General features: G+C 32.9%; 1 long non-coding RNA gene across 1 annotated transcript; it reads left to right on the top strand.

The window, feature by feature from the left end:
* Nucleotides 1–9910: 9910 nt before the first annotated feature.
* Nucleotides 9911–10946, top strand: LOC128286908 (uncharacterized). Its single transcript, XR_008277597.1, has 2 exons — nucleotides 9911–10313; nucleotides 10514–10946. It is a non-coding gene; the product is annotated as an uncharacterized LOC128286908 (long non-coding RNA).
* The last annotated feature ends 16026 nt before the right edge of the window (nucleotides 10947–26972 follow it).

Raw genomic sequence — 26972 nt, 5'->3', positions numbered from 1 at the left:
TGAAATTGTTTGTATTTGATCTGTAAAATCTAGTAATCCTCCGTAACCCTGTTCTAGCGACGGATAAAGGTTAGGAGTGTTACAACTCTAATTACTGTCCATATATGATCCATACTAGATCTGACCAACCATCCATCCTACCTCTTCTACGTTCTTGATAGCCCATATTTGTCTCAGTAGAGTCTTTCAGTGGCATGTTTCGATCCTTTTCCCTATTACTTAGAAAAGTGAGCCATCGGTTCAGGTACAAGATACTATCATTACCGCATAGACAATTAGACACCCAACCAGTAATCACAACAACCCAATTGCAATAGTGGAGCTCTACCAATTGAGCTATATCACCTAAACCAAGTGAAGCATGCATGAAGGAGTCAGATGCTTCTTCTATTCTTTTCCTTGGCACAGCTGGGCCATCCTTATACTTGAACTAGAGATTTTGCCTGTGAAGTAAATCATCGTACCTACAGTCCAACCAATTGGGAGAGAATCAATAAATTCCTTTTCGGGAGTGATTCATCCTTCCCAAACGTAGCATACAACTCTCTATTTCACTGCGCTCTCTAAGTGTGTTTATTTCCCCATCTTCCTTACAATGACAAGTATTTGTGAAATAAGAAATAACTTCTATGGGAAGAAAAAAAAAAGGAGGCATTAAGAGACCCTCATTCCCCAACCCTAAACACTCTAAGATTCTTTTTCAAACATGTTCCCATTTAGAGTAATGAGCTAGATAAATAGACACATCCCATTGCATTGGTCGGGGCGTTCGTATTGACTGAGGGGGTCGAAGACCAAGAAGTAAATTATTTATTAGCCAAGCATTCTTCTTATGGCTAGATCTAATCTCCTGGTCCCTGTGGAAAGGAAAAATAATTTCACATTCTTCCTTTCAAAAAGGAAAGATTAGTAAAATCCTATTGATTGCAGCTTTCTCTAGACCTCTGGGAAAAGCATGAAAAAAAGGCTCGAACGGTACAATCCCTCTGTCACCCCAGAATGAAAGGGACGATATCATACTTCTTGGTCTATGAAGATACGTTGTTAGGTTCTCTATTTTATTTTCCCATTGAAGCCAAACCTAAACCTATGCTCGAGAGATAGCTATCTATACATTGATAAGAAATGTATGGATTATCGAGAAGAGAGGAGCATAGTGGTCCCCTTGGACCGTCTAGATCCCATGAGTGAATAGAAAGTTGGATCTACATTGGATCTCACCTAAATCTCCTCATCTATCCCCATTAGGAGAAGTTTGGTTTCAAATCTCGGTTGAAATAGGAGAAGTAAGCCATGCTAATGTGCCTTGGATGATCCATATCTCAGGGTCAGGTGCTGATGAGCACATTGAACTATCCATGTGTCTAAGAGCCCTCACAGGCCAGGCACAATGATGCAATTATCAGAGGCATGCTCTAACACTGAGCTAATAGCCTGTCGTACGAGCCCTCAACCAAAAGCAAGAGAAACCCCATCCCTCTCTTTCCTTTTTATGTCGTATGTCGCCACATAGAAGGGACCTGGGGGTGCCAAAAGGGGATCTTATCAACTGGTTCCGACCTAGGATAATAAGCTCATGGGCTCGGTCTTACTTTATCGTCGAGAAACGAAATGAGGCTTCCATCTCCAAGTTTAATTCAGACGTAACTCACTTTTTTTTGGGTGTGAAGCAATGTCAAACCAAAAAGCACGAAGAATGATTGATCAAATTCATAGATGTTCCTACAAGGAAACACTTATGATACTAGAACTCATGCCTTATCGAGCATGTTATCCCATTTTAAAATTGGTTCATTCTAGAGCAGCAAATGCTCATCACAATAGGGGTTTCAATAAAGCGAGTTTAATCATTAGTCAAGTCACAGTAAATAAGGGAACTACTTTGAAAAGACTAAAACCTCGAGCTCGAGGACAAAGTTATCTAATAAAAAGACCCACTTGTCATATAACTATTGCATTGAAAGATCTTGAATTTGAACCACTTGACAAATATATGTTGCGCCCAAAACCAAAAAACTCCGGATGGCTAGGATGGCTAAAAAAAAGGGATAAATAAGAACACAAATATGACATATCCTAATATATAGTAGTGGAGGCTTATGGGATAAAAAATAAATCCACTTAGTTTCAAACTTGGTACAACCCGAAGTTATCATACTCTTTGGTTTGCATAACCTAAAAAGTATTTCAAGGGTCTACAAGAAGATAAAAAAAAATAAGAGACTATATCAAAAATTTACAAAAAATATGAGACTATCTTTTGGTGTCGAAGGAATTGCACATATAGAGATTCAAAAAAGACTAGATCTAATTCAGGTGATAATCTATATGGGATTTCTTAAATTATTAATTGAAGATAAGCCACGAAAACTCGAAGAACTATAAATGAATGTGTAAAAAGAACTTAATTTTATGAACCAAAAACTCAACATTGCTATTACAAGAATTGGAAACCCTTATGGGCTCCCTAATATTCTTGCCGAATTTATAGCTGGACAATTAAAGAATCGAGTTTCATTTCAAAAGGCAATGAAAAAGGCTATTGAATTAATTAAGCAAGCAGATACAAAAGGGATTCAAATACAAATTGCAAGGCGTATTGACAGAAAAGAAATTGCACGTGTCGAATGGATCCGAGAAGGTAAGGTTCCTTTACAAACCATTGGAGTGAAAATTGATTATTGATCTTATAGAGTTTGAGCTATCTATGGGGAATTAGGAATCAAATTTTGGATATTTATAGATGAAGAATAATAATAATAAGACTCTACTTGTCTTTATGTTATTCTGTGATAGAACAAAAAATGACAAATTCTTTGATTTTTTGATTGAACATAAAAAAATGAGTAGTTCTAAATTCTATAAGGAAATTCTATAAAGTTAAATAAAAATTTGAATGATAATTTGATATAATTGCTATGCTTAGTGTGCAACTCATTGGTTTTTTAGGCTTAGAATTCAAAAATAATGGGCGGACCATAGTATAAGGTAATCATTATAGCACTAATAACTCACTTCGAATTTCTAGATGCAAAGAATCAGTCAAGATATGATGTATTGGTCATATCATTATAGCAACTAATTTTTTTTTTTTTTTTGCATTAAGTAAAAGAGAAAACCAATTTGATTATGAATGGATTGAAATTGTGAAGTAGAATAAAAAGTGTCTGGATAAATTGAAGGATCAGAGAAAGAGAGAAACAGAAATGGCAATGAAATGATATAGGATTCCAATATGTAATGTCTATGAAGCATCTCATAAAGTGCAATGTAATAAAGCATCAATAGAGATTCATCAATAATTAGATGAATATCTGTTCATTGAAAAAAAAAATCAAGAGCCTTAACTTAAGTCAATAAAGATTGAGAAGGTTGACTTAAGAACAAATTTTATTTTTATTTTATTAAATAAATAGAAATATTAAATTAAATTAAGGCTCTATTGGAGAATTCAGACCTAAACATTAATTGAGAGCAATAGGGACAACAGAACCCGTGAATGCAGAGGATTCTATTGAAAACGAATCCTAATGATTTATCAAGGAGGATTACAGAACAAACCAGAGACCACTGCATTTCTTTTTATTATGATTTTAAGAGGTATGGGTTAACCCGGCAACTGAACTAGAAAAAGAGTAAATATTCGCCCGTGAAAATTTGAGGTTAATTTTATTTGAGTTTTCATTTTTTGTTGATCTAAATCTGATATAAATATGATACAAAAACAAAATAAAGATTTGTTATAATATTATAACAAAACCAAGATTAGACAATGATCTAGAAATATCCAAACAAGATATACAAATTTCTAATATGTAACACCCCAAACCCGACCTAGACGTTATGGCTGAATCTGGCGATGTCACATGTAGTGTGTTTGGAAAACCGTAGCTTGTGTTGGGAAGTCGTAACTTCACTTAAACATCTCTCGTTTAGAACTTTTCATTATCTTTTGTTAATTCCAAAATAGTGATTCTTTTCTACTCAGTCCTTAATTTTCAAAACATTGTACGTTATGGAAGCTTTTAAAAACAATTTGCGTATTTGAGTGTATTTTGCTAAATCACATGCTTTTCTTTTTAAAAAAATGTGTTTTATCTACCTCTAGAAGATTTTAAACATAAAGCAGTATAAAAATCCAAATTTAAAGCAAAAATCCAAAAGAGGCCATTATTACAGTAAAATACCCCAAGTAAAACTTTAAAAAGAACTAATTATGTACGAAATAGTAAAAATGGTAGAGTGGCCACCGCTAGTCCTCTGCCGCTCCGATCGGCCTTAGTCTGGAGATTACCTATACAGATAAGACAAAAGGGTGAGTTTACATAAACTCAGTGTGTAATCCCCGTGCAAACAAACATATAGCATGCAGATAATCACAATCTGGTCTAAGCCCTTTTTCAGTAATAGTATCAGTCAAGTTTGGGCCTTAGCCCATCTCAGTACAGTAACAATAACAGATATGCAGTCACAAAAATCCTACCCAACTAGCCTCTACACACCATCTCCGTCCAACCCTACACTTCATGTAGGGATATAATCAACCCACCTATCCCTACACTCTAAGTAGTACCGAATGCGGCACTAGACAGTAGTTTGTAGCTCAGCTGCCAGTAAATTAGGCTCGAGGCCTTTCAGTGCACTTCTTCTGAACAATATAAACCCCCAACCCAATGCAATGCAATATACCAATATGTCATGCCAAAACGTGGTATTACACATGTATTTATTATAGCTTTAACAGCATGCTCAATATACAGTCATACAGATATCTATATCGTATATGGATATAACAGTTATTTAAGTCAATTAGGGGTCTAAGTATGCTTATCGAACCTACATATGTTCATAGTCGTCTCGGGCGACCCGTGCAACCTTAGCAACAAAATAGTGAAAATGAGCCCACATGCCTATATTGTCAGCCTGTGTGGGCCAACACGCCGTGTGACCCACACAGCCTGGCCCAAAATTCTCACACGCACTTGTGGGCCCATACGGCACAATTTGACCAAGCCCATGCATTGTACATGGCCTGCCTCACCAATCACACGCCCGTTTTTTGTCACACAGCCTACTACACGAGCGGCCACACGCCCGTGTGGTGTCGACAGCCTCACTTTTTGGCTTTTTGCCGATTCTAGTTTTGAACGTTGTGATTACACACCTGGTATTAGTTCGAAGGTAGCATAACCATGAGTACTCTAGCACCTATTATTGATCATTAACACATCAATTAAGTCATTTAAAATGCTATTCGATCGAAAAACTTGGCAAGGTATTTCAACCCCAAACCATTAAACCCCTTACCTTGAACGAACACTGTTGAATTCACACTTCAACAGCATCAGTTGAGATTTTTACAGTCGTCTAATGATCTCCCATTAGAACAAAGTAGAATACGGTTCAACAAAGCAAACCGAACGAATTGAGAAAGGTAACCAGGACTGAAATTGTAAAAAAATCGAGATGAGAAAAGCAAGGGTGGCATCAGAAGCAAAAAGAAAGAAAACAAAAGGCAACACAAAAGAAAAAGGCAGAGAAAGGGGGTAGGGAGTTGCCAGAAAAGAGAGGAAAAATAGTGGTTTAGAGAAGAAGGAAAAGCCGAATTTTTCCCAAATGATTCCCAATTAAGTTGCTAACTCCCTCATCCCTTAATTTTCTCCCCATATCCCTAACTTCACTCCTAAAACTGTCCATCACATCCCTTCAACAACCGAATTCAAACTTCACTCAAACACTATAGTGTTTTACTTCCATTCAAACTCCCTCACGGCATAAATACCAAAAAAAAAAAGTCCCTTGCACGTACAGGGACTCGAACTCACGACCACCAGCATTTTAACACCCCATTTAACCACCAGACCAGCAGGCCCATTCTGACATATTTTACCAGCATTTATTTATAAGCTTACTGATTAGAGATAGGGGTTTATTCACTTAAAAACAAAATTTTGCCCAAGCGAAGGCTTGAACTTGAGACCTCCCAAACACTCCCAAAACACATAACCACTAAAGCTGACAGATATTTGTGTCCCAATTACACAGAAATAATTATACAAACTTTAGGGCATTATATAATAGATCAAATAAAATCTCAAAGCAAAGAATCCCAAGATTCAATTATTCATTAACTACCTATATATCTTAAGATTAAGAATAAAATATTTTTTTAGTCATTTTTTTTCGCGAGGAGCTGGATGAGAATAAACTCTCATGTCCAGTTCTGTAGTAGAGATGGAATTCATAAACAACCATCCGAGAGATTTGAAAGGTAATATTAAAAGGTATAAGGTGCATCTTGTAGCTAAAGGATATACTAAAAAGAAGGCATTGATTTTATAAAGACTTTCTCTCCAGTTTCATCAAAAGACTCTTTCAGAATACTCATGACACTTGTTGCTCATTTTGATCTTGAGTTACATCAGATGGATGTTAAAAATGTGTTTCTCAATGGCCACATTGAAGAAATAATTTTGCAACTAGAAAAATTTGAATCAGAAGACCCAAAGAATATGGTTTACAAATTGACAAAAAATCTATCTATGGATTCAAACAACCTTCCCATCAATGGTACCACAAGTTTCATCAAGTAATTTTTGCATTCGGTTTTGAGATGAATATTGTTGATGATTGAGTGTATCACAAATTCAGTGTGAGTAAGTACATATTTTTGGTTCTATATGTCGACGACATTTTTCTTGCCGCTAATGATATAGGTTTATTACACGAAACCAAGAGGTTTTTATCTAAGCATTTTGAGATGAAAGATCTTGGGGGTGCCTCTTTTATTTTAGGAATTCAGATACATCGAGATCGATCTCAGGGTATTCTTGGATTGTCACAAAAGGGTTATATTGATAAAGTACTCAAAAGGTTTGGCATGCAAAGTTGTAAACCAGGTGGCACCCCTATCGTTGAAGGAGACAAATTTAGTCTTACTCAATGCCCTAAAAATAACCTTGAAATTTAGGAAATGCAAAAGATTCCCTATGCATCAATTGCTCCGAGTCTAATGTATGATCAAGTATGTACGCGTCCGGATATTGCATACATAGTTGAGATGTTAGGCAGATATTTAAGCAACCCTAGTATGGACCATTAGATAGCAGCCAAGAGGGTTATAGGGTATCTTTAGGGAACAAAATATTACATGCTCACTTATAAGAGATCAGTTCATTTGGATGTCGCAAGGTATTCTGATTCTGATTTCTCTGGGTGCCAAGATAACAGGAAATCTACATCAGGTTATATTTACCTGTTAGCTAGAGGAGCTATATCTTGGAAAAGTGTCAAACAAACACTTGTAGCTTCTTCCATTATGGCAGCAGAGTTTGTAGAATGTTATGAGGCATCAAACCATGAAATATGGTTGTGGAACTTTGTCACTGGGCTACGTATTTTGAAGAATGTAGAAAGACCACTTAAATTATTTTGTGACAATAAGTTAGCAGTGCTGTATTCCAACAATAACATGAGTTCATATAAGTCAAAGCATATTGACATAAAGTTCCTAGTTGTGAAAGAAAGAGTGCAAAATGGAAAAATATCTATAGAGCACATTAGGACAAACTCTATGATAGCGGATCCGCTCACAAAAGGTTTACCACCCAAGGTCTTTCATGAGCACACTGCTCATATGGGTGTTACATTATTTGAGGATGTCATGATTTAGGGGAGTTTGTATTTTATTTACTTTATGTTTGTTTTCAAACATTTATGTATTTGGTTATTTGCTAATCAGAATTGAAGTATTCAGTTTATTCACTCTATTTTGTTATTTTGATACCGGCCTCACTTAAGTTTAAAGAGGACCAGTTGGAAATAGACATGTTTAGATCATATTGCATGTAATTTCCATGCTACACATCCATACTTGATCTATGTCATTTGGTTGTGTTAATATACATGATCAGGGATGGATTTAGTTACAATATATGTAATAAAATTTGTCTTGGTTCTATGCTAGCATAATTAAGGGACGGGATTGTTCGGAACACCTTTTGGATATGATAGTAATTTTTTTGAGCTCATAAGGTTATGTAATGACATGTAATTATAGAGTAATTAGTACTATATATGTTTTCCAAGTGTGAGATTGTTGGAAAATATAGACATCACATATATAATAAGGGTAATTATATGTTATTATTTACTATCATGATAGGTTAGCCCAAATTAAAATAATCTAATTTGGTTAAGGTTTATTGGGCTTTTCTTATTAAATAAAATATGGGATACTAACTAATTTCTAATTGATGACGGGCTGATTAGAAATTAGGGCTAATGTGCCAAAGTTATATATATTAGGATTATGCTCCCCAAATTACAAACAAGCTAACTTTTTTAATATCCCATCTTTAGAAAAGAGAGAGTCATCTTTTCTGTATTACTTGTGTGTTAATTTGAAAAGAGAGAGTCATCTTCTCTATATTACTTGTGTGTTAATTTGAAAAGAGAGAATCATCTTCTCTATATTACTTGTGTGTTAATTTGGAAGATCAAAACATCAAGATTCGAAAAAATTTCAAGGAACCTATGGATTCAAGTACCGCTTCCGCATCTAGTCCTGTTATCATTTTGTTCATGATAATTTGACATGATAAATCTTGATTTATGATTTATTAAGTTTTATATCATATTTTGATTTACGATTCTAACACAAGGTGATTCTAAATGTAATAATTGTATTTTTCTTATTCAACTTTCGATTCCTTGATATTACCTAATGATATTTTACATTTATTTAACAAACATTTTACCATAGCTAATTTTTTTCAGTCGGTTGAGCCTTAACTCGATTGGCATGAGCATTATTGTCAATGCAAGAGGATGTGGATTTAAGTGCGCTGAAATGTTTCTATTTATAAGTTGAAAAGAGATTATGATTAATTCTAAACATTTTATCAAAAAATTCTAGTAAATTGTACTTTACATCTACACTCATTAACCATTTATTCCTTGACTATTAAAATTCAGGTTTAAGTTTATACCTTCCATTATCAATAAGACGACAAAAACATGTTTGTGGTTTTTGACAGAACTGCAAACCGATTTCTAGATTACACTGTGGAACAAATGTTCTAAATTCAGTCTAAGGTTCTCAAATTGAATTTCATATTTATTTTACTACACGATCTTTCTCTTATCTGATATATAAGTATATAATTCACTCAATAAAACACTTTTTTTTATAAGAATATGGATACTACAAAATCGAGAATGTTCTACAACAGTTGTCTGCTTGAACATATATATATATATATATATATATATATATATTTCAGGTGCAGTTAAATGATTACAACTACAGAATGGGAAGAAAAAATTCCCACGAATTCATGAAAATTTTTATAAACATGAATCAAAATTTGAGCTTGCAAAAAAGTAAAGAATGTAGATTTATAACTTTAGCTTTAAATTAGAAAATTAATTCACATAGATAAGTTAACAACTTCTACTTAATCATATTTATTATGCAGCTTTTCTCCAGTTTTGTTGATCATGTATCTTCAATCAACAGAGGAAAGGGGAAATTACAATTGACAAGAAAAAAGGAAAAATTGCTAAAACTTATAATAAATCCTCGAGAGACAAAGGAAAGGGGGAAATACTTGAGAATTATGACAAAGATGAAGATGTATATTAGTTTATTAGAATGGACAAGGTTTTAAGGTGTAGGAAATTTCAATTTTATTGTGATTTATGGATATTTTTAGCTTGCTGTAAATGTAATTCATAATTTACCGAAGTATGTGCAGAATTTCACGGTGACCTTACATTTTAACAACAGTCCAGCTAAGAGAATGTTATAACAATATATATTTTGACATGGACAGTGGCCCCATGGATTTGATGCCTGAAACTGATATTCATATATCATAAATATTTTAAAGCATTTTTATTTAGCATATTTGAATATGTACCACATACATTCTCACAGGACAACATCAATCCAGAGAAAGCTGCAAGCAAACCAATTCTATCAGTTGACTTCAAATTTCAGGATTCAATTCCAGGATTCTTCTTCTCTATTTGCCCAACCAAGCAACGTATTTCCTCTCTCAACAGCTTTCATGATTCCTCCCTTGACCACCTTAATTTCCTTCGGAGACCACCGAGTTTAAGTTGACTTTAACTTCCAAATTAGGGAAGAAAGAAACAGACCAAATGAACAACATAATTTTGCAGTCAAATCAAGAAGGAAATTAAGAAAGCATCAAAGAAGGGCAAAGAAAAGTTAGAGAAAAACTTGAAGCCAATGATTATGAAGATGAACCAATTCCACCAAACATCTAACATATTGACTGTATATGGTAAAAATCCGCTGGAATTGTTCACGCTCATATTCATTGTCTTCAAATTTTTCTCTAACTTTTGCCTTTGCACTTCTCTGATGCTTTCCTTTCTCTTCCATCAAAATTTCTTTCTTAGAATTCCCATTTCCCTTCTTTTAGTCTGCAGAATTATGCACTTCATCTGGTCTTCATACCAATTTGTTCTTGTCTGGTTTCAGGTTTCATAGCTTGTATAGTACAGGGTTTATACTATATGAGATGTTCCGACATGGTTTTTACACGGTTTAGGGAAGTAAAAAGAGGTGGGCTGGAAGCTGAAATCTTGCGACGCGCTTCATTTCTGGGAATCTCAACTAACAGACATGGCTGACCAACGACCTGGGTTTTTTTTTATTGTATATACATATATGTTTTTAGGGCAAATTTGAAAAAAATACCAAATTTAAATATATATATATATATATGGAAATGCAACATTTTCTAAAAAAGTTTAGGGAAATAAATTATTTTTTTAGAGAATGTGAAAGTGTGAAAGTGTGAGATGTGAGATGTGTTTTCTGATTTATTTATTTTTTTACATATTAGTCCCTTTTGTTACATGGTTAAACTTTAATAATTTTATTTTGGGTCTTGGATTCAATTTCTTTTCTACTCATATTTGTATTTTTTATTTTATGTTGTTTTAGGCTTTTTTGTTACTTTCAATTAATATATTTATCACATCAGTTACTTTGGTTAGATGATTAAATAAGAGTGATTTTTTTTAGTCTCAATTTTAATTTTTCTTCTAAAGCATATTTATATTTTTTATTTCATGTTATTTAACTTTTTTATTTTTATTTTTAATTAATAAATATATTTTTAATTTTTTTCATCTTTTAATTAATAACTCTTTTATTTATAAAATAAAATAATTAGTGCAAATATCAGCATTTTTAGTAAATATAATTTTTATATGTGTAATATTTATTTTCAATCCATATCATGAGTGTAGTAAATTTTAGTATTATATATTTTTGTATGTGTATTTGAAAGAATTATTTGAAATATTTCACATATAAACATAATAATATTTGAAATAACTAATTGAAAATATTTCACATATAAAAATATTTGAAATATCATATTCACAATGCAGATGAAAAACAATGATATTTGAAATGTTTTACACATAAAAATAATAATGATATTTGAAATAATTATTTCATTTTATAATATTAGAAATCATCATACCCACAATATAGGTGGAGAAAATCAATATTTGAAATTTAAATCCTATATATAAAGAAAAACATAAAATTAGTTGATGTTTTTAAAAATAAAATATATTTAACATAATGATAAATATAAAAATATTTTTATTATATATTTATTAATTTATTTATATAAATAAATGAGTTATTAGTTTTAAATATTTTTAACATAATGATATATATAAAATATATTTTTATTATATAATTGCATATTTATTATTTAATTTTATAAATAAAATAATTATTAATTAAAATTAAAAATGAAAATAATATATTTATTAATTAAAAATAAAAAACTTGAAACAACATAAAATAAAAATATAAATATACTTAGAAGAGAAATTAAATATGGGACTCAATGATGAAATTATCTAACCAAAGGAACTGATATGATAAATATATTAATTAAAAATAACAAAAAAAATTGAAACAACATTAAAAAAATACAAATGTGAATAGAAGAGGAATCAAATTTAAGATTAAAAAATGCGTGGCATAAAGTACAATTTCACTTTTTATTTTCAAAAGCCACCTATTAATTCTTTAATTTTTAAAAGAAAGTTGCTCATTTCTATTATGTTTTTAAAAATCGGCATTTTCTTCAAATTTGCCCAATGTTTTTTATTCCTGATTTTTTTTTTCTCTCCTATTATTACAGTTGTAGGAAGTTATATTTAGTAAACTATCAAACTTCATATAGATTAAATATGGAAAAAGGAAAAAGAGCCGACTTTGAGTGCCTAGAGGCTAGGGTATCTTGTTCTTACTTCTTATTGAATCTTTATTTGTTAAACTATATATTTATTTGGCAAGGAAAATTTCCTTAATTACAAATATATAGTTATAAGTTGAAAGTGTAGAATATGTAGATAAATTGTATGCAATTATAAAAATTACCAGGAATTGTGGTGCTGGGAGTTGCATGCTTTTGTTAATTAACAACAAAACCGATAGGCTATCAGAAAGAGAAAAAAAAAAAAAAAAAGGAAAGAAAATAAGAAATAAGTGAGGAACAAAAACGCAATAAAGTCAGATAATAAAAGAAAAATCAAAATCCAGGTTGGAGAAAACTTTCAAGTACAGTGTGGAAAACTCCATTAAATTATAAATTACAAGCAATGGAGCTTTCCAAAGTCATCATATCCAATGACTTCCAAATTTTTCTCTAACTCTTGGCTTTGGCTCTGGCTCTGATTCAGTTCTTGCGTTCATTTCTCTCATCAATAATCTTGTGCAACACTTCTTCAGTTCTTCTGTGATAACCTCCATTATGATCTACAATCAAGGGCTGCACCCAAAGTCAAAATTGATTTTTAATGGATTTTAAAAAGTTATAAAACGATAAAGTATAAAGTGATAAAATGATATTTTAAAAATTATATTCGATCTTGATTTTTAATATAAAATTTTCTAGCTTGGACTTTATCATAAATAAACATCAATCATCCAAATCTATCTTGATTTCTTCATCACCAATTGAGATATTGAGCTCCTTATAACTCAATTTAACAAATATTTGCTAATTTTCATTTAAATATGTTTGATTACCTGGTTTGCAAATTTTCCAGCTGCCACAATCCTGTAATTTACAACCCGAAAAAAGAACCTTGTAGTAGCGGTGAAGATGTCTTTTTCAAGTTGAATCCCAGGATGGAAAATTGCATGGAAAAACACAGTGAATGGAATTTAATTAGAAACCATCCCAGCAGTGTAACTTTTGCATTAATTATCTCAGGCACCATCAGGACAATTTCCATTATTTTAATTGGATATTAACAAGGTTAGTTTTTACACATTTAGTTGTGTTGCGTTACACCTATAATCTCTTTCCATCTTATAAAGAAGAGAAATGTCTTTTAGCGCGATTATGTCGATACTATTTAAATTAATTTGTAGTTGATAATTAGTCAATTGAATTTTAGTTCAATTGGCATGAGCATTGTTGTCAATTTAAGAGGATGTAAGTTCGAGTGTATTGAAATATATTATTCTTTTCTTTATAAGTTGGGAATAGGTTATGGGTAAATAACAGATATAATCGGAACCTACAATGAGATTGTTCAAAACAATTATATATTTTCAGTCAATAATTTTATTATTTCATAATAAAATTTTATTTAAATTTAATTAGTAGATAAGTATTAATTTAAAACTTTTAAAATTTATTTTAAATTAATTTTATATATTTTCTAATTAAATTTAATTTGAACTTATCCGAATACAATAATTGCTCCAACTTTATAAATTAAAAAAAAGTCATTGTAGCCCTTCATTTAATTTTTACATTTTTTAGCTCTTAAGCTTATATTTTTGTCAAATTACCATAAAATGAATGAAAAATTTAACATTCTTTTAACTTTGTTAACATACACATGAATTACCACGTAAATGACACATTAGCATTTAATTAATTTTTAAATTTTAAAAATTCAAAAAAACATAAAATTACTTTTAAAAACTAAAATCATTAAAGTTATTTAAAATATAAAATTATGAAAATAACTTTTAATATTTTTAAATTTAAAAGTTTAATTAAATGGTGACAGTCATTCATTTGCATGCGGAATTAGCTAAAAAAAATTAAATGAATGGTATGGAGTGATATAATCACTTGTCTAAGTCCTGGATTTTCCTTGCTATGGTAAGGAATTGCCGAATTTCTTAAATCACGTTGTTACCGTTTTCCTCTCTTCTTCACGTTTCATTATTTCCAGGAAACCCCTCCATTATTTCACCAAACTCTCATACGATGATTATGACCATATTTTTTTCTTAGGGTATCGATGTGACAGGACGTAGGTGGCCGGGTATGTTTTTATGTTTAGAAGAAGCAGCTTGACTTCTTGATTGTCTTCCTCTTTTTCGTCCTTTCTAGTCAATTTCCTCCTCTCTCTCTCTCTCTCTGTTTTTTTTCTTTTATAAAAGCATTAATTAATTGACTAATTTGAAAGAAGAAAGAAATTTTCATTTCAGAAACAAAAGAAGTTTCTGTACTTGATTAGGGTTTTTTTTCTTCATTTTATAATTGTTTTTATGAAATAAATTCATTTCAAACACCCATAATAATGAAATTATGCTATAATTTGTAATGGGCCAAATCCGTCCGAGCCCAACACAATGGCCCAATGCCCAAAACAAGCTCAAACAACCTAAAACTTTCGTCGACTGCCCCCTCCATGCCCCCGTACACCCCGTACCTGCGAGTAAGCCAAAACCACAACAACAAATGCAAACAAAAAGCAACAGCAGAGCGGTAGCAAATAGGAAATAATGAAAAACTGTATTTTTTTTTCTTTTCTTATTTTCCTTCTTTTCGGCTATAAAGGCCTAAAAAATTTCATTGTATTGAGGTTACAATACAGGCATAAGATAGAAAAAAGGAGAGCAATCGAATACAAAAAATCAAGGTGTTTCTTTTTGTTCTGTTTTCTCCATTTCTTTTGCAAATCTGGTTTCGAATATAACATATATATAGATATTCAAAGAAAGCATAAAGGGACTCTTTTTGAGATCGGGGGTTTTAGTTTCATTTGTTTTTTCATTTTTTTTGCTTAGATAGATAAAATTTTTAGTAAAAAAGGTGGAGAAAATTTACCTGTGTTTTGGGGGGTTTCGGACTAGTGCCTTGGCGGAGGCAGAGGCGGAGGCGTCGAACGCCGATGAACATCGAAATCGGTGCCATGGGCATCGTCTCCCTCTCTCCCTCTTCTCCTTTTCTTTTTTCCCCTTTTCAATCTGTAGAAACATTCTAGGTTTCCCCTTTCCCCTTTTTTTTGTTGAAGCGTTTAGGCTTTTAAGAGGTTTTGTCCTCTTTTAATTGGCAACACAAAGTGACGTCGTTTATGACTTGTATTTGTAGCCTTGAAATGGAAAGGGCTAATTGTCCCCTAGGTCCCTCCCCTTTGCGCAGACGCTCAATCGCATCTTGTTTTCTTATTTATTTCTTTTAAAATTTCCCCGATAATTTGCGCGTGTTTGCGCTTTGGTCCGTGTCTCTGCTCTGCGTTTTAGAACTTGGGTTATTTCCAGTTCTAGCCCTTATATGTTGACGCGCATCACACATTGGCCCTCTTTTTATTATTTTATTTATAAACTAGCCCATTCATTTTAATTGTATTTTAATTGAGTCCTTTTAATTTGTATAGTTCATTATCTTTTAATTCGTTTAGCATTTATTTTATTTTTATATACATTTTAAATTACTTTGACAATTCACTTTTTTTTTATAAAACTATTATCTTAAAATTACTTTGTATATAAAATTTTGTATAATATTTAATTTATATTTAATTTATATTAATACATATATGATTTATGACAAAATTAGTTTTCTTTTATACACATTATTAGTTTCATGTTATTTTGCACATATAACTTCTTTTAAATCTATTTATTTGTATTTCCTTCAAATTTATTTCAGTATATAGTTTATTCTTTGAAAAAATATGTTTTATTATTTTCTTGTTATTTAAGAGTATGTTATATATATGTATTGTTATACTCTATATTAATTTGTCATTCTATCATGTATGTTGTCATTTCTTTATTTTTATTATATCTTCATTATATTGTTTACATTGTCTTTTCATTATTGAATGTATATCATCACCTTTAAATAGATATGTTTTTAAATATTTTTGCATGTCATTTGTTCCAAATCTCTTCTTTCACAATGTTTATTTTAATATTATTTATTAGTTTTATTTTTATATATGCAAATCATTTCAAAACCTTTCATATGTTACTCATTTGTAATTTTTCATATTAAATAGTTTTCAAATTGTTTCCGTATTGTTTTGTATATTATTTGTATTACTTTGTTATAAATTTGTTTTCATACATATATATACGTAAATGTTTCCTATATTATCATCTTTGAATGGTTGAACATTATGTTTTTACACGCATTGTTGATCTTCTATTGTTTTATGTATTTCCTTTAAATCTATTTCATTGTATATTTCCTTTTATTATTTATTCTTTTGTTATTTAAAGAACCTTTCATGTTTTGTATATTATTTAAGTTTTCTTTCATTTTGTATGCATATTGTCGATTTAAAATAGATGTATTATTTTGCATGCTATTTGATTCAAATCATTTTAATAATTATTTATATAGTATTTTTATCCATGTAAATTATTTCAAATTCGAGCATGTAGTATTCGTTCATCGATTCATCATCTCTTTAATTGTTTTGTATCATATTGGTTTTATTTTGTCTGGTACATTATGTGGAAATTGTTTCGTATTATTTCGTGTATATTCGTTGCACATCATTAATTCGCCTCCTTATGTATTAGTATATATTGTTTACCCACGCTTGTAAACTTTGTTGTTTTAAATTAGTTGTTTGTTTGATTTGATTGGTTAAATAAGATTATGTTGTCTTCATTTACCAAGTGTCACATCTTATGTGCATATTACCCCATATCATCGTTTTCCATTCAATTTATGAAATGTGGTTTTATAAAATCCAAATTTCATGATTAATTCCATCTTATTAAAACGTTTTAAGCTAGTTTCACAACTATTAAAAATTCTTTAAAACGAAGGCGATATTCGATTCTTGGCAATTCGTGGAATCGTGCCCTAACGTGTTGGGTTGCAATTTCTTGTTTACTCAAAGTAATCGAAGGTCCCTTTAGAATTTCACCCGTGTCTTCTAAAAATCCTTTAAAACGAAGGCAATATTCGGTGTTTGACAATTTGGGAATCATGCCCTATCGTGCTGGGTTGTGATTTCTCGTTTGCTCAAAACAATCGAATATTCCTTTAGGTTTTCACTCATGTTTATTAAAAATCTTTCAGAACGTAGGCGACGTTCGATGTTTGGCGATTTGAGAATCGAGCCCTATCGTGCTGGGTTGCGCTTTTTCATTTGTCCTAAATAATCGAATATTTCTTCAGAATTTCGCACTTATTTTCTAAGGTAAGGCAATGGGCAATGTTTGGAAATTCAAGGAATCGTGCCTTACTATGCTAGGTTTCAGTTTTTCGTTGGACCAAATAGTTGGGCATCCTTTTGTACTTTTCAAATTATAAGCTTTCAGACGTTGAAACAAGAAGATTTTTGACAACCAACTTGGATTGTTCAAATGTTATTAAAAAAAGAACCACATTTCAAAAACATTTTTAATTTTAGACATAAGGACAGTATTTAATCGATTTGGTACCAATTTCGGGCGTAGTGAGGGTGCTAATCCTTCCTCATGCGTAACCGACTCCCGAGCCCATTTTCTCATATTTTTGTAGACCAGAATCGTTGTTTTAGTAAACCAAAAATGTTTTATTAAAATAACCAAATTCTCAGGTGATCCGATCACACCAAAACTAAAGGATCGGTGGCGACTCTATGTATTTGTTTTTCAAACAGTCGATTCCCCATTTTTCATTAAAATTAAAATTTTAAATAAAAAAGGGGTGGTTTCGACATAATTCATTAAATCTTATTTCTTCCATCACTTGAAGAAAGTTCAATTGTTAATATTAATCTTTTATTCTTTCTTAAAATAACACCAACGGTTGTTTCAAAATTTATATAATATAGATTACTAATTTTTAAAATTTATATAAATATAAAATATTCTAAATATAACTACAATAAGGTAAAACATGCATACAAATGGTTATAAAATATCTAAGATACCTAAGTCTAAAGAAAACATATCGACACGTCTAAAAATTGAAGAAATCCGTTGATAATATCTGGAAAATATTAGTTAAACGAAATGGAAGTAGGCGCTGAAGCTGTCAAACAAATTTATTTTCAATATCAATATATATTATGAACAAATTGCTCACTAATTAATGTTTTTAAGGTATACTTGTTTGCATGTAAAATAGTTTTGAAAAATAATTTTTAGAAATAATTTATTTTCTAAAAGAATTAATATTTTCGGTGTTTAGATGAATCTGTGTAAAATATTTTCTATTCTTTAGCAGATTTTATGAAAATTTTTACGAAAGTTGTTTTAAAATGAAACAAGCATACATTTGTAAGGTGTAAACAATTTTTGGTGCAAATTAGATGTAATTTTGCAAACCAGGAACTGAAAAAGAAAAAAAAACTGTTCTAAAAATCAACAACAAAAAGTCTTTCAAAAAAACCCAATCAACAAAAATGACATTAGCTAGGTATTTCTTTTTTTCCATTCTTACCTTCAAAAAAGGGAGATGAACACTGACAACTGGTGCTGAGAAGCATTGCTGGTTGGCATGTCACACCCCAATTCTCTAATTCGCATTTTGGATGGTTGACTAACTGAGTTTGGTGTTGACTCGCGCCTGAACTAGTTGGATTCACGAGAATTAACTTGTTTCATTTTGGCTTATTCCCTTACGAATTCCTATTTCGCATTTGGCAAGCTCTTTCATTGTGAACCTGTCAGTGGTGAGTTCAATTGTGGAAAATATGATTTGTTCGTTTTACAATCTGCCATAGTTGGGACAAGTATAGGATGCGTGTCAAGTCCTATGTAGGAAATGTGTCATTTTGCATGACACTTAGAGAGCCTCGATAATTGTGTCTGATTAGTGAAATCGTGTGTGATTAAGTGGAATCGCGTGTGCATGTAATACGATTAGATATCCTGCTTACAGTGGGATTACGGGTTAATTCTTATATAAATAGGACAAAATATTAACAGAGAAAGAGACTTTATTTTCCTTTTCTTTGTTCATCTTTGTTGTTTTAGAAGAAACCTAAAGTGTTCTTCGTTATTTGAGGAAGGAACCAGTTATTCAGTTTGATTAGCAACCTTTTCAAGCCAATTATTGGTAAATTTTTAAGTCCTTTAGTTTAATACCACGGAATGGAAGGGTAGTTGGAACCATTTATATAGGTTTTCACTGAAAGTTTTGGAGGGAAGGAAACTTCCTTTTGGTTAACTGATTGCATGTTATCAATTCTCATTTTTACAATTAAGTTTTGATTGTTTCTATATTTAATAGAATGTTTGATTTTATTTAGCTAAAAAAATAGGAGAAGGCCCAGGTGCAAAAGGGAAAGAACCTCTAGAGTAGACAAAGCTTTTCCTAGTAATCTCTAGTGAGTTCTTTTCATTTGTGCTTCTAATCAATTCCAACTAACTCAATAAAATTTTTGTCTTTCAAGTATGTTAGTATTTTTTTAATCAATTGTGCAAAAGTGTGTTAATAAATTGGAAGAAATGATAATTGATTGAATGAACATGAATGATTAAAAATAGGCACTCTTTCTTAGAGCATAAGCTTTGTATCTAGAATAGTGGAAGGGGGAGCCGGAGTAAACTGATGAGATGTGATTGTGATGGGAGCAATGTATAGAGAATATGAACTGATATGTGATTTGCCTCCAGTAGGGCATGTAAATGCAAACCATGATTGGTGAATACTCCGGCCTTGTGAGAGAAAACGTAAGTGTTCAAATTAACAAGGAGGACTTGCGAAGGTTCGGTTGGATAAATAAATACTGGCTCTATAAAGTAATACCGTGAATATGAAACCATAGCTCTTTAGAGTGTTGAATGGACCGGAATCACACTCAAGGAAGGGGGTCCATGAACTATTCCATGCAAATGGTGCATGTATTATGTAAAGGTTTTGCACTTGAATAGTGCTTAGCTAGGATGAATGTAACATCCCAAATCCGGCCTAGAAGTCTAGACCGAATTCAAACTACTACATAGATCACCGAAGTGATCATGAGGAAGATTTTACAAATTAATTTATCCTAGTAAACCAAAAGCATTTAAAATTGTTTAATAACTAACCAGTTCAAATTTAAAATAAAACTCGATGTAAAACCCGTTAAAAATATATGAGTGAAGGCACAAATTGGAAATGGTACCACAGCATTATAAATCCTTATAGTTCAAATTAAACCGAATAACAAATAAAAACTAAAATGAAACTTATAGTTCAATTCCTCTAAGCCTATCCGAGACCTTTGCGTACTGAGTCTAGCATCTAGAATCTAGAACTATACTTGAAAAGGGGAAATAGAAGAGGGGGTGAGCTACTCGACCTCAGTGTGAGATCAAAACCATTAAAGCTACGGAAACAAAAACAGAACAAAGACATAAAGGCTTTAGAAAAACTCAGGTTTAGTGGCGAAGCAGAACCAACCTACGGAACTACACAGAACCGATCAATATATGCAAAGCAAACCTTACTGTCAGATGATAGTCGAGTATGTACGCCTGTAATCAATTTACCCCATATGTAACTTTACAGTCATATAGCCCAATCAGTCACAGTAGTAGAAATTCCAATAGTTACAGGTTAGGCCTAAGCCCTTTCCAGAATCAACATCAGTAGTGCGTTAGCCCATCACATTAACTGTCTAGTCAGACAGTTGCAGTCAAGTCTATGAGGTTCTCTTAGGCACGAGTGCCTCTCAGTCGATCAATCAATCACAACCAAATACAGTATCACGTTCAGTCAAATATATCATTCAGACATATTTATCGAGCAGTATAGTTACATTTAGTCACAAAATACAATCAGATGCATATGAGTGCAAATGAGTTATAAAATAACCCACCCATCCACCCAACACACCAACTCCGTCCAACCCTACACTTCTTGTGGGGATTTAATCAACCCATTGAAAAGCCCATCCAACCTTATACTCCATAGGATATCATCCCGGGTTGCTCGGCAATGATGATCATCAACATTGTCCTCGACCCTCAGGGAATTAGGACCACCCTCGACCGTCTAGGAATTGGGGCTAACAATGTGTAGATAAACTGCCAGTCTCATATATTATGCAGTAATGATAACGTAGAAGCTGTACAGTGTAATGCGGTAAACTGTGGTATAGGCGTACAGTATGAACTGTCGAATCAGATAACGGTATGTAGCGTAGTTAACGTACATACGGTACAATGTAATGCAATAATTCGTTATACCGTTATGACATCATCCCAAGCTGCCCGACAAAGATGATCATCCGTATTGTCCACGACCCTCAGGGTATTGGGACCGCCCTCAACCCTCTGGGAATTGGGGCTATCAGAATGCAAATAAACTGCCAAATCGTAAATCTCCCTTCTCTTCAACATCCCACCCCAAAAGCTTTGTATGCAGATGTACCAATTCAGAATGCAATTTCAAACAGTCATTCACAATCAGTCAATCAGAATTAGAAATGTACACACTTGCTACTTGAGTTTAATTTCAATTACAAAATAACCTCGCTTATCAGTGACATGCAATCAGACAGTCAGATAGAACTAGTTGCACACACACTCACCCAGCTAACCGAGTTCAGAATCAAACATGTCACACAACCAATCACCAATAACACATTATCCAAACTCAGAACAAAGTCATACTTACCCTCAGTAAATCTCAGTTGAGGGTTGGAACATACAGAGTTGCGATTGCACTTAAATTGCCCTAAAATTAGAACTTGGTGAGTTAGGGCCACACGCCCGTGTGCCCCAGCCGTGTGGAGCAATCTGGGCCATGTGGGGATCCAAACATCCGTGTGAAGGGTTGCATACGGCCGTGTAAAGTAGGGACACGGTCGTGCGAACAGACCGTGTAACTCACTGTCCCAAATCACTAAAATCAAGTGTAGAGTAAACACGGTCGTGTGAAGATGCCACACGCCCGTGTGGCCATCAGTCACGGCCGTGTGTCCCATAACATACGCCCGTGTGGAATCCTTAGGCCCTAAATCAGTCACACGGCCATATGTCCCTAAGCACACGCCCGTGTGGGAACCCTAATTTCCCAAATAAATTGCACGGCCATGTGTCCTATAACATATGCCCGTGTGAAGGCCCTAATTACTCAAATCAGTTACACAGTTGTGTGTCCAATGGACACGGCCGTGTCAATTCTAAAAAAAATCCCCAAATAGTGTACACGCTCGTATGGCCAGGCCGTGTGGCACCCAAAATTGACCAAAAACCCTAATTCACAAATCTACACGACCATGTGCCTTGACACAGGCCGTGTGGTAGTCGGGGAGGCTACGAAACCACCTCAATTCAGTCTCGAAAACATTATTTTGGCCACCGTAATAGTCCCAATTCTTTACCCTAACAAAGTACATCAGAAAATGGATTTTTCCCTTCATTATCAACATCTAAAACCCCAAAACAAGCGAGTTAGCATCCAATCAAGATAAGCAAATCAGGAATTTGTAGAATCAATAAAAAAATACAGTAACGTAGTTACAGTTCAAATCTTACACCTGTTTTGACGGTGAAGAAGATGACTGAGGAGTGAAGTTCCAGAATCCACAAATCAATCGTTTTCACAGACAGAAAATAACAAAAATAAAGAAAATGAAGAAAGAAAGAAGAATAGGAGAATAAAACGTGATAAAGAAGGAGAAGAACCAAATAAAAATAAAAATAAAATAATAATAAACAAGTTAACAAAATAATTATTTTAACTTAAAACATAAATAAACAAAATGTTTTCCAAAATGCCCACACAGAGACTCGAACTCAAAACCTCTAACATTCCAACATTCTACTTAACCACCAGACCAGCAGGCCCATTCTTATCACTAAAATGCACAACTAGTCACATATGTGCCACCTCTTCACTATTCCTATGCTCAAATCCCAAAACTTCTAGGCCCAAAATTCGGGGCGTTATAATAAATATCCGCATGAAATGTACTTAGCTGTGATAAGTATATGCATGTGACAATCTCTAGTTTTGATTTGTAATTACATTTAGCTAATATTCACATAAAGATTGAAGTTATTAGTGACTTGTACTGAGAGGTGGACAGTATCCGCCAATGAATAGTAATTGACTTGTAATATGTATAACCACTAACGGATTGTACGCAACTATATTGTTGCATCAGCATGTAAGTTGTTTGTTAATATCAAATGTTTTTAATTGTTTAGCTTAATTTCATTTCCTAAAAACCTTGTTTGAAAGGTTATTGATTATCTTTGGAACTCATTAAGTTCATTTAGAACTTACCTAATTTCCTGTACCATTTCAGGTGTTGTAGATCATTGTGGACTATTGTAAGGGACTTAGCCCTATTGCGAACTCGATAGTGAGTCATTCATTGTATAATTGTAACATGTATATATTAAGGTGCCTATAATTGCAATATCTTTTATTTTTTATAAAGTGAATTTTGGAGGTTTCTCGTACTATATTTATATGAACTGAATGATGGCATATCGCCAAAAATTTAACTTTTATGTTATTTGCATTTGGAGTACTCTTATTTTCCCTTTGGAATTTTGCCTTTAAAACTATAAGCCGCTTCACGGTATTTTAAAACTGGTTTACTAAATCATATTGAATGGTGTAACTACTAAAACCATCTTTTTTTACTTTATGTAGCGATTTATGTTTTCTAGATAACATCACCATTCGTTAGTTGACCCACCAAATTGGGGGTGTTACATAGCAGTAGGCACTGGGTCGAGAGGGACTGGAGGCAGCGGAGGGATGAGAACAACGGGGAGGATGATTTCCTTAAAAAAGAGGGAGGGGTCTGTGAAGAGGAGAAATGAAGATTTTTTATGGGATCCAAATTGGTAAGACATTTTCCTTAAGAAAGCCTTGATTTTACCTTTTATTTTGGAGAATGTTTTCCTTTGGAAATCCATTTTACAGTAAAGAAACATCGTAAAACAAATAAACTATTTTATAGAAAACATTTTACTGGTAAACAAATGAACCCTTAATGATAGTATGGTTAGAAATTAGAGGTTTAGAATATTAGAATTGTTGCTTGAAGTGTAAATACTATTGTCCTTAAGGATATTTTGAGGATTTGTGTATCTCCCAGGATTCAAAAAACACTTTTGTTAGAAAATAGAAAACAAGAAAAAACAAACTAATTAAATACTCAACTAAACTTGTAGAGGGAAGCTTTTGAGAAAATAAATAGTTTTTAGAAGAAAACGTAAAAGATAAATTGGTTGAATGATTTTGAAGGTTGTCATGCATGGTATATATGTAGCAAACGTAAGTTGATTGAATCGGTTAAAAGTAGTTTGAATATGGTTCAATGAATTTGGACGTAACTAAAATAACTTAAATCAATTAAGTTATTTTTAGCTTTGCTAAATATAGGTGTTAAAAATTATAAAGTTCACTTTTCTTGGACTCTAAAAAATTCAGTAAAAATAATTTCAAAAACAAAAAAGGCTCAAGTGTACATTACACTAGCCTTTTCAACTAAATACACAAGTCCACTCTCTCAACTTAGTTCTTACTAGTTTAATGAAGTATAATAGCTTATAAATAAGTGTCTTAAGGTATTTCTTTAACAATGTGGGATTTTTTTAATTCTTTGAAATACATAAAACTTCCAGCAATGCCTCATATATTTCAAAAAATTAAGAAAGGAATTTAGTTGAGTATTTCAATACAATGAAATAATCCTAATGTCTTCCAAACTATGAACTAAAATTTTTGACACATAATACATAATTTACTTAAATAATTGGTGAAAAAGTTCTTATGAACCAATTATTTAATTTGTAAACTTTCTCATTTACCATATTATATCTATTATTCATTCTTCAACGCAGTTGTGCGCTAATAGTTCATGCCCGCAACTAGTTTTAATAAGTACTCTAGAAATTGCCAATGATCTCATAGAAATGGCCCTACTTCACACTTATAGGTCAATCCATCAAGTGTACTGTAACACCCCAAAATTCTTATTTTTTTTTCTGTTAAAATGTGACACAAATGAGTGTCTGCTTCAGTGGTTATGTGTTCTGGGTATGTGTGAGAGGTCCCAAGTTCAAGCCCTATCTTTGGCAAATTTTGGTATTTTTCTGACTTAAGTCTTATACTTGCTCAGCGGGCTTATATTTAATTAGTTGTAAAATCATACTAGAATGAACCTACTGGTTTGAGTGGTAAGGGAGTCTGTTTGTTGTGAGGAGGTTGTGTGTTTGAATCTCAATACAGGTAGGGGTATTTATTTTTGTTCAGAACTATGCAAGTGTTTCAATGGAGTTAGAATTTTGAATAGTGGTAGTGGGGAGGAAATTGAGGGATTCTGGTGTTATCTAATCTAAACTATTTTCTTTTCTTTTTTTCAAAATTTTTTCTCTCCTCAAAATTCCCCAAAAAGTCTGACGTGAATTGCTTATTCTCTTGCACTCTACTGAATTCTCTTTCTGTTCCTTGTCGTCGAATTTGCTTTTCCTTTCTATCTATTGCTGAAATTCCATGTTTCATTAGTTCAGTGCTTTTCATGCAATACCGGTAGGTTTGGTGGTGCAATTCTTATTTTTTCTGAATGAATCATATTTTAATAGAATTCATTTTGTGTTTAAGAGAGGATCAAGGGGCTAGGGGCTGTTGTCTGGCACCTTAGTAGTGTGAAATCGTTGTTTCTTTCGAAGATAAGGTTTGGTTGCCAATTGGCTGAATAACTCATTGGGATCAGTTTAGTTTATCATTTAAGCGATTAATTCAGATTTTTTTGGTTGATTTTAGGTCCAGGTGGTCTCAGGAGCATTTTTCTAGCGAATCGATACCAGGCTTGTACCTGAAAACGTAGAAAATGAGATTCGGTGAAAGCTAAAAGTGCAAACTATCGATGCCACATGGGTGTGTGGTTGCCTGTGTGGTAGGCCGTGTGGAAAAACACGGCCGTGTGGTCGACGATGACATGGCTGTGCGCAACACATGGCAGTATGGTGGTTAAAGTGTGGCCGTGTGGGTTACACGGGCTAAACTGAACTGGAAGTGTGAGCCCATCCGGACATGCCACAGAGGCATGTGATATCTGGGCCAGGTCATGTGATCCACACGGGCTAAGGCCAATCGAGGCGTGTGGGCCCACACGGGCAAACCACATTGGCATATAGGCCCATTTAGCTAAAATGTTTCCTAAGGTTGCACGGGTCACCCAAGTTGACTGTAAACCTACTGTAGGGTCGGTAAGCACTACTTAGACCCTAACTCGTGTGATCTGAGCATACAATGTATGTATTGAGCATGTTTAATTGCATCTGGATTGGGGTGGGATAATTGATTATCAGAGGAAGTGTACTGAATGGCTTTTATGCCTATTAGCTGGCAGCTCAGCTGCAATATTACTTATATGTGCCGCATTCAGTACGACTTGGTGTGTAGGGCTGGATAGGTGTTTTAAACCCCACATGGTGTGTAGGGATGGTCGGAGATGGTGTGTAGAGGCTGGTGGGTAGGATACTGATTTTTGTTACTATATGCATACTGTATTTGAGATGGGCTAAGGCTCTAATTTATATCTGAGACTGTATCTGAATGGGCTAAGGCCTAAACTGTATTTGAATCTGTAATGGGTTTAGGCCTAGACTGCATTTGACTGATAATTGTTGTTTGACTGTATGCATGTCTTTTGTGGGGATTACACACTGAGTTTACGTAAACTCATCCTTTTTTGTTTATCTGTACAGGTAACCCCCAGACCTAGACGAATTGGTGCGACGGAGGACT

Source organism: Gossypium arboreum, chromosome 13 (assembly GCF_025698485.1).
Source record: "Gossypium arboreum isolate Shixiya-1 chromosome 13, ASM2569848v2, whole genome shotgun sequence".
Lineage (NCBI taxonomy): Eukaryota > Viridiplantae > Streptophyta > Magnoliopsida > Malvales > Malvaceae > Gossypium > Gossypium arboreum.
This window is presented reverse-complemented; position numbering and strand designations above follow the sequence as displayed.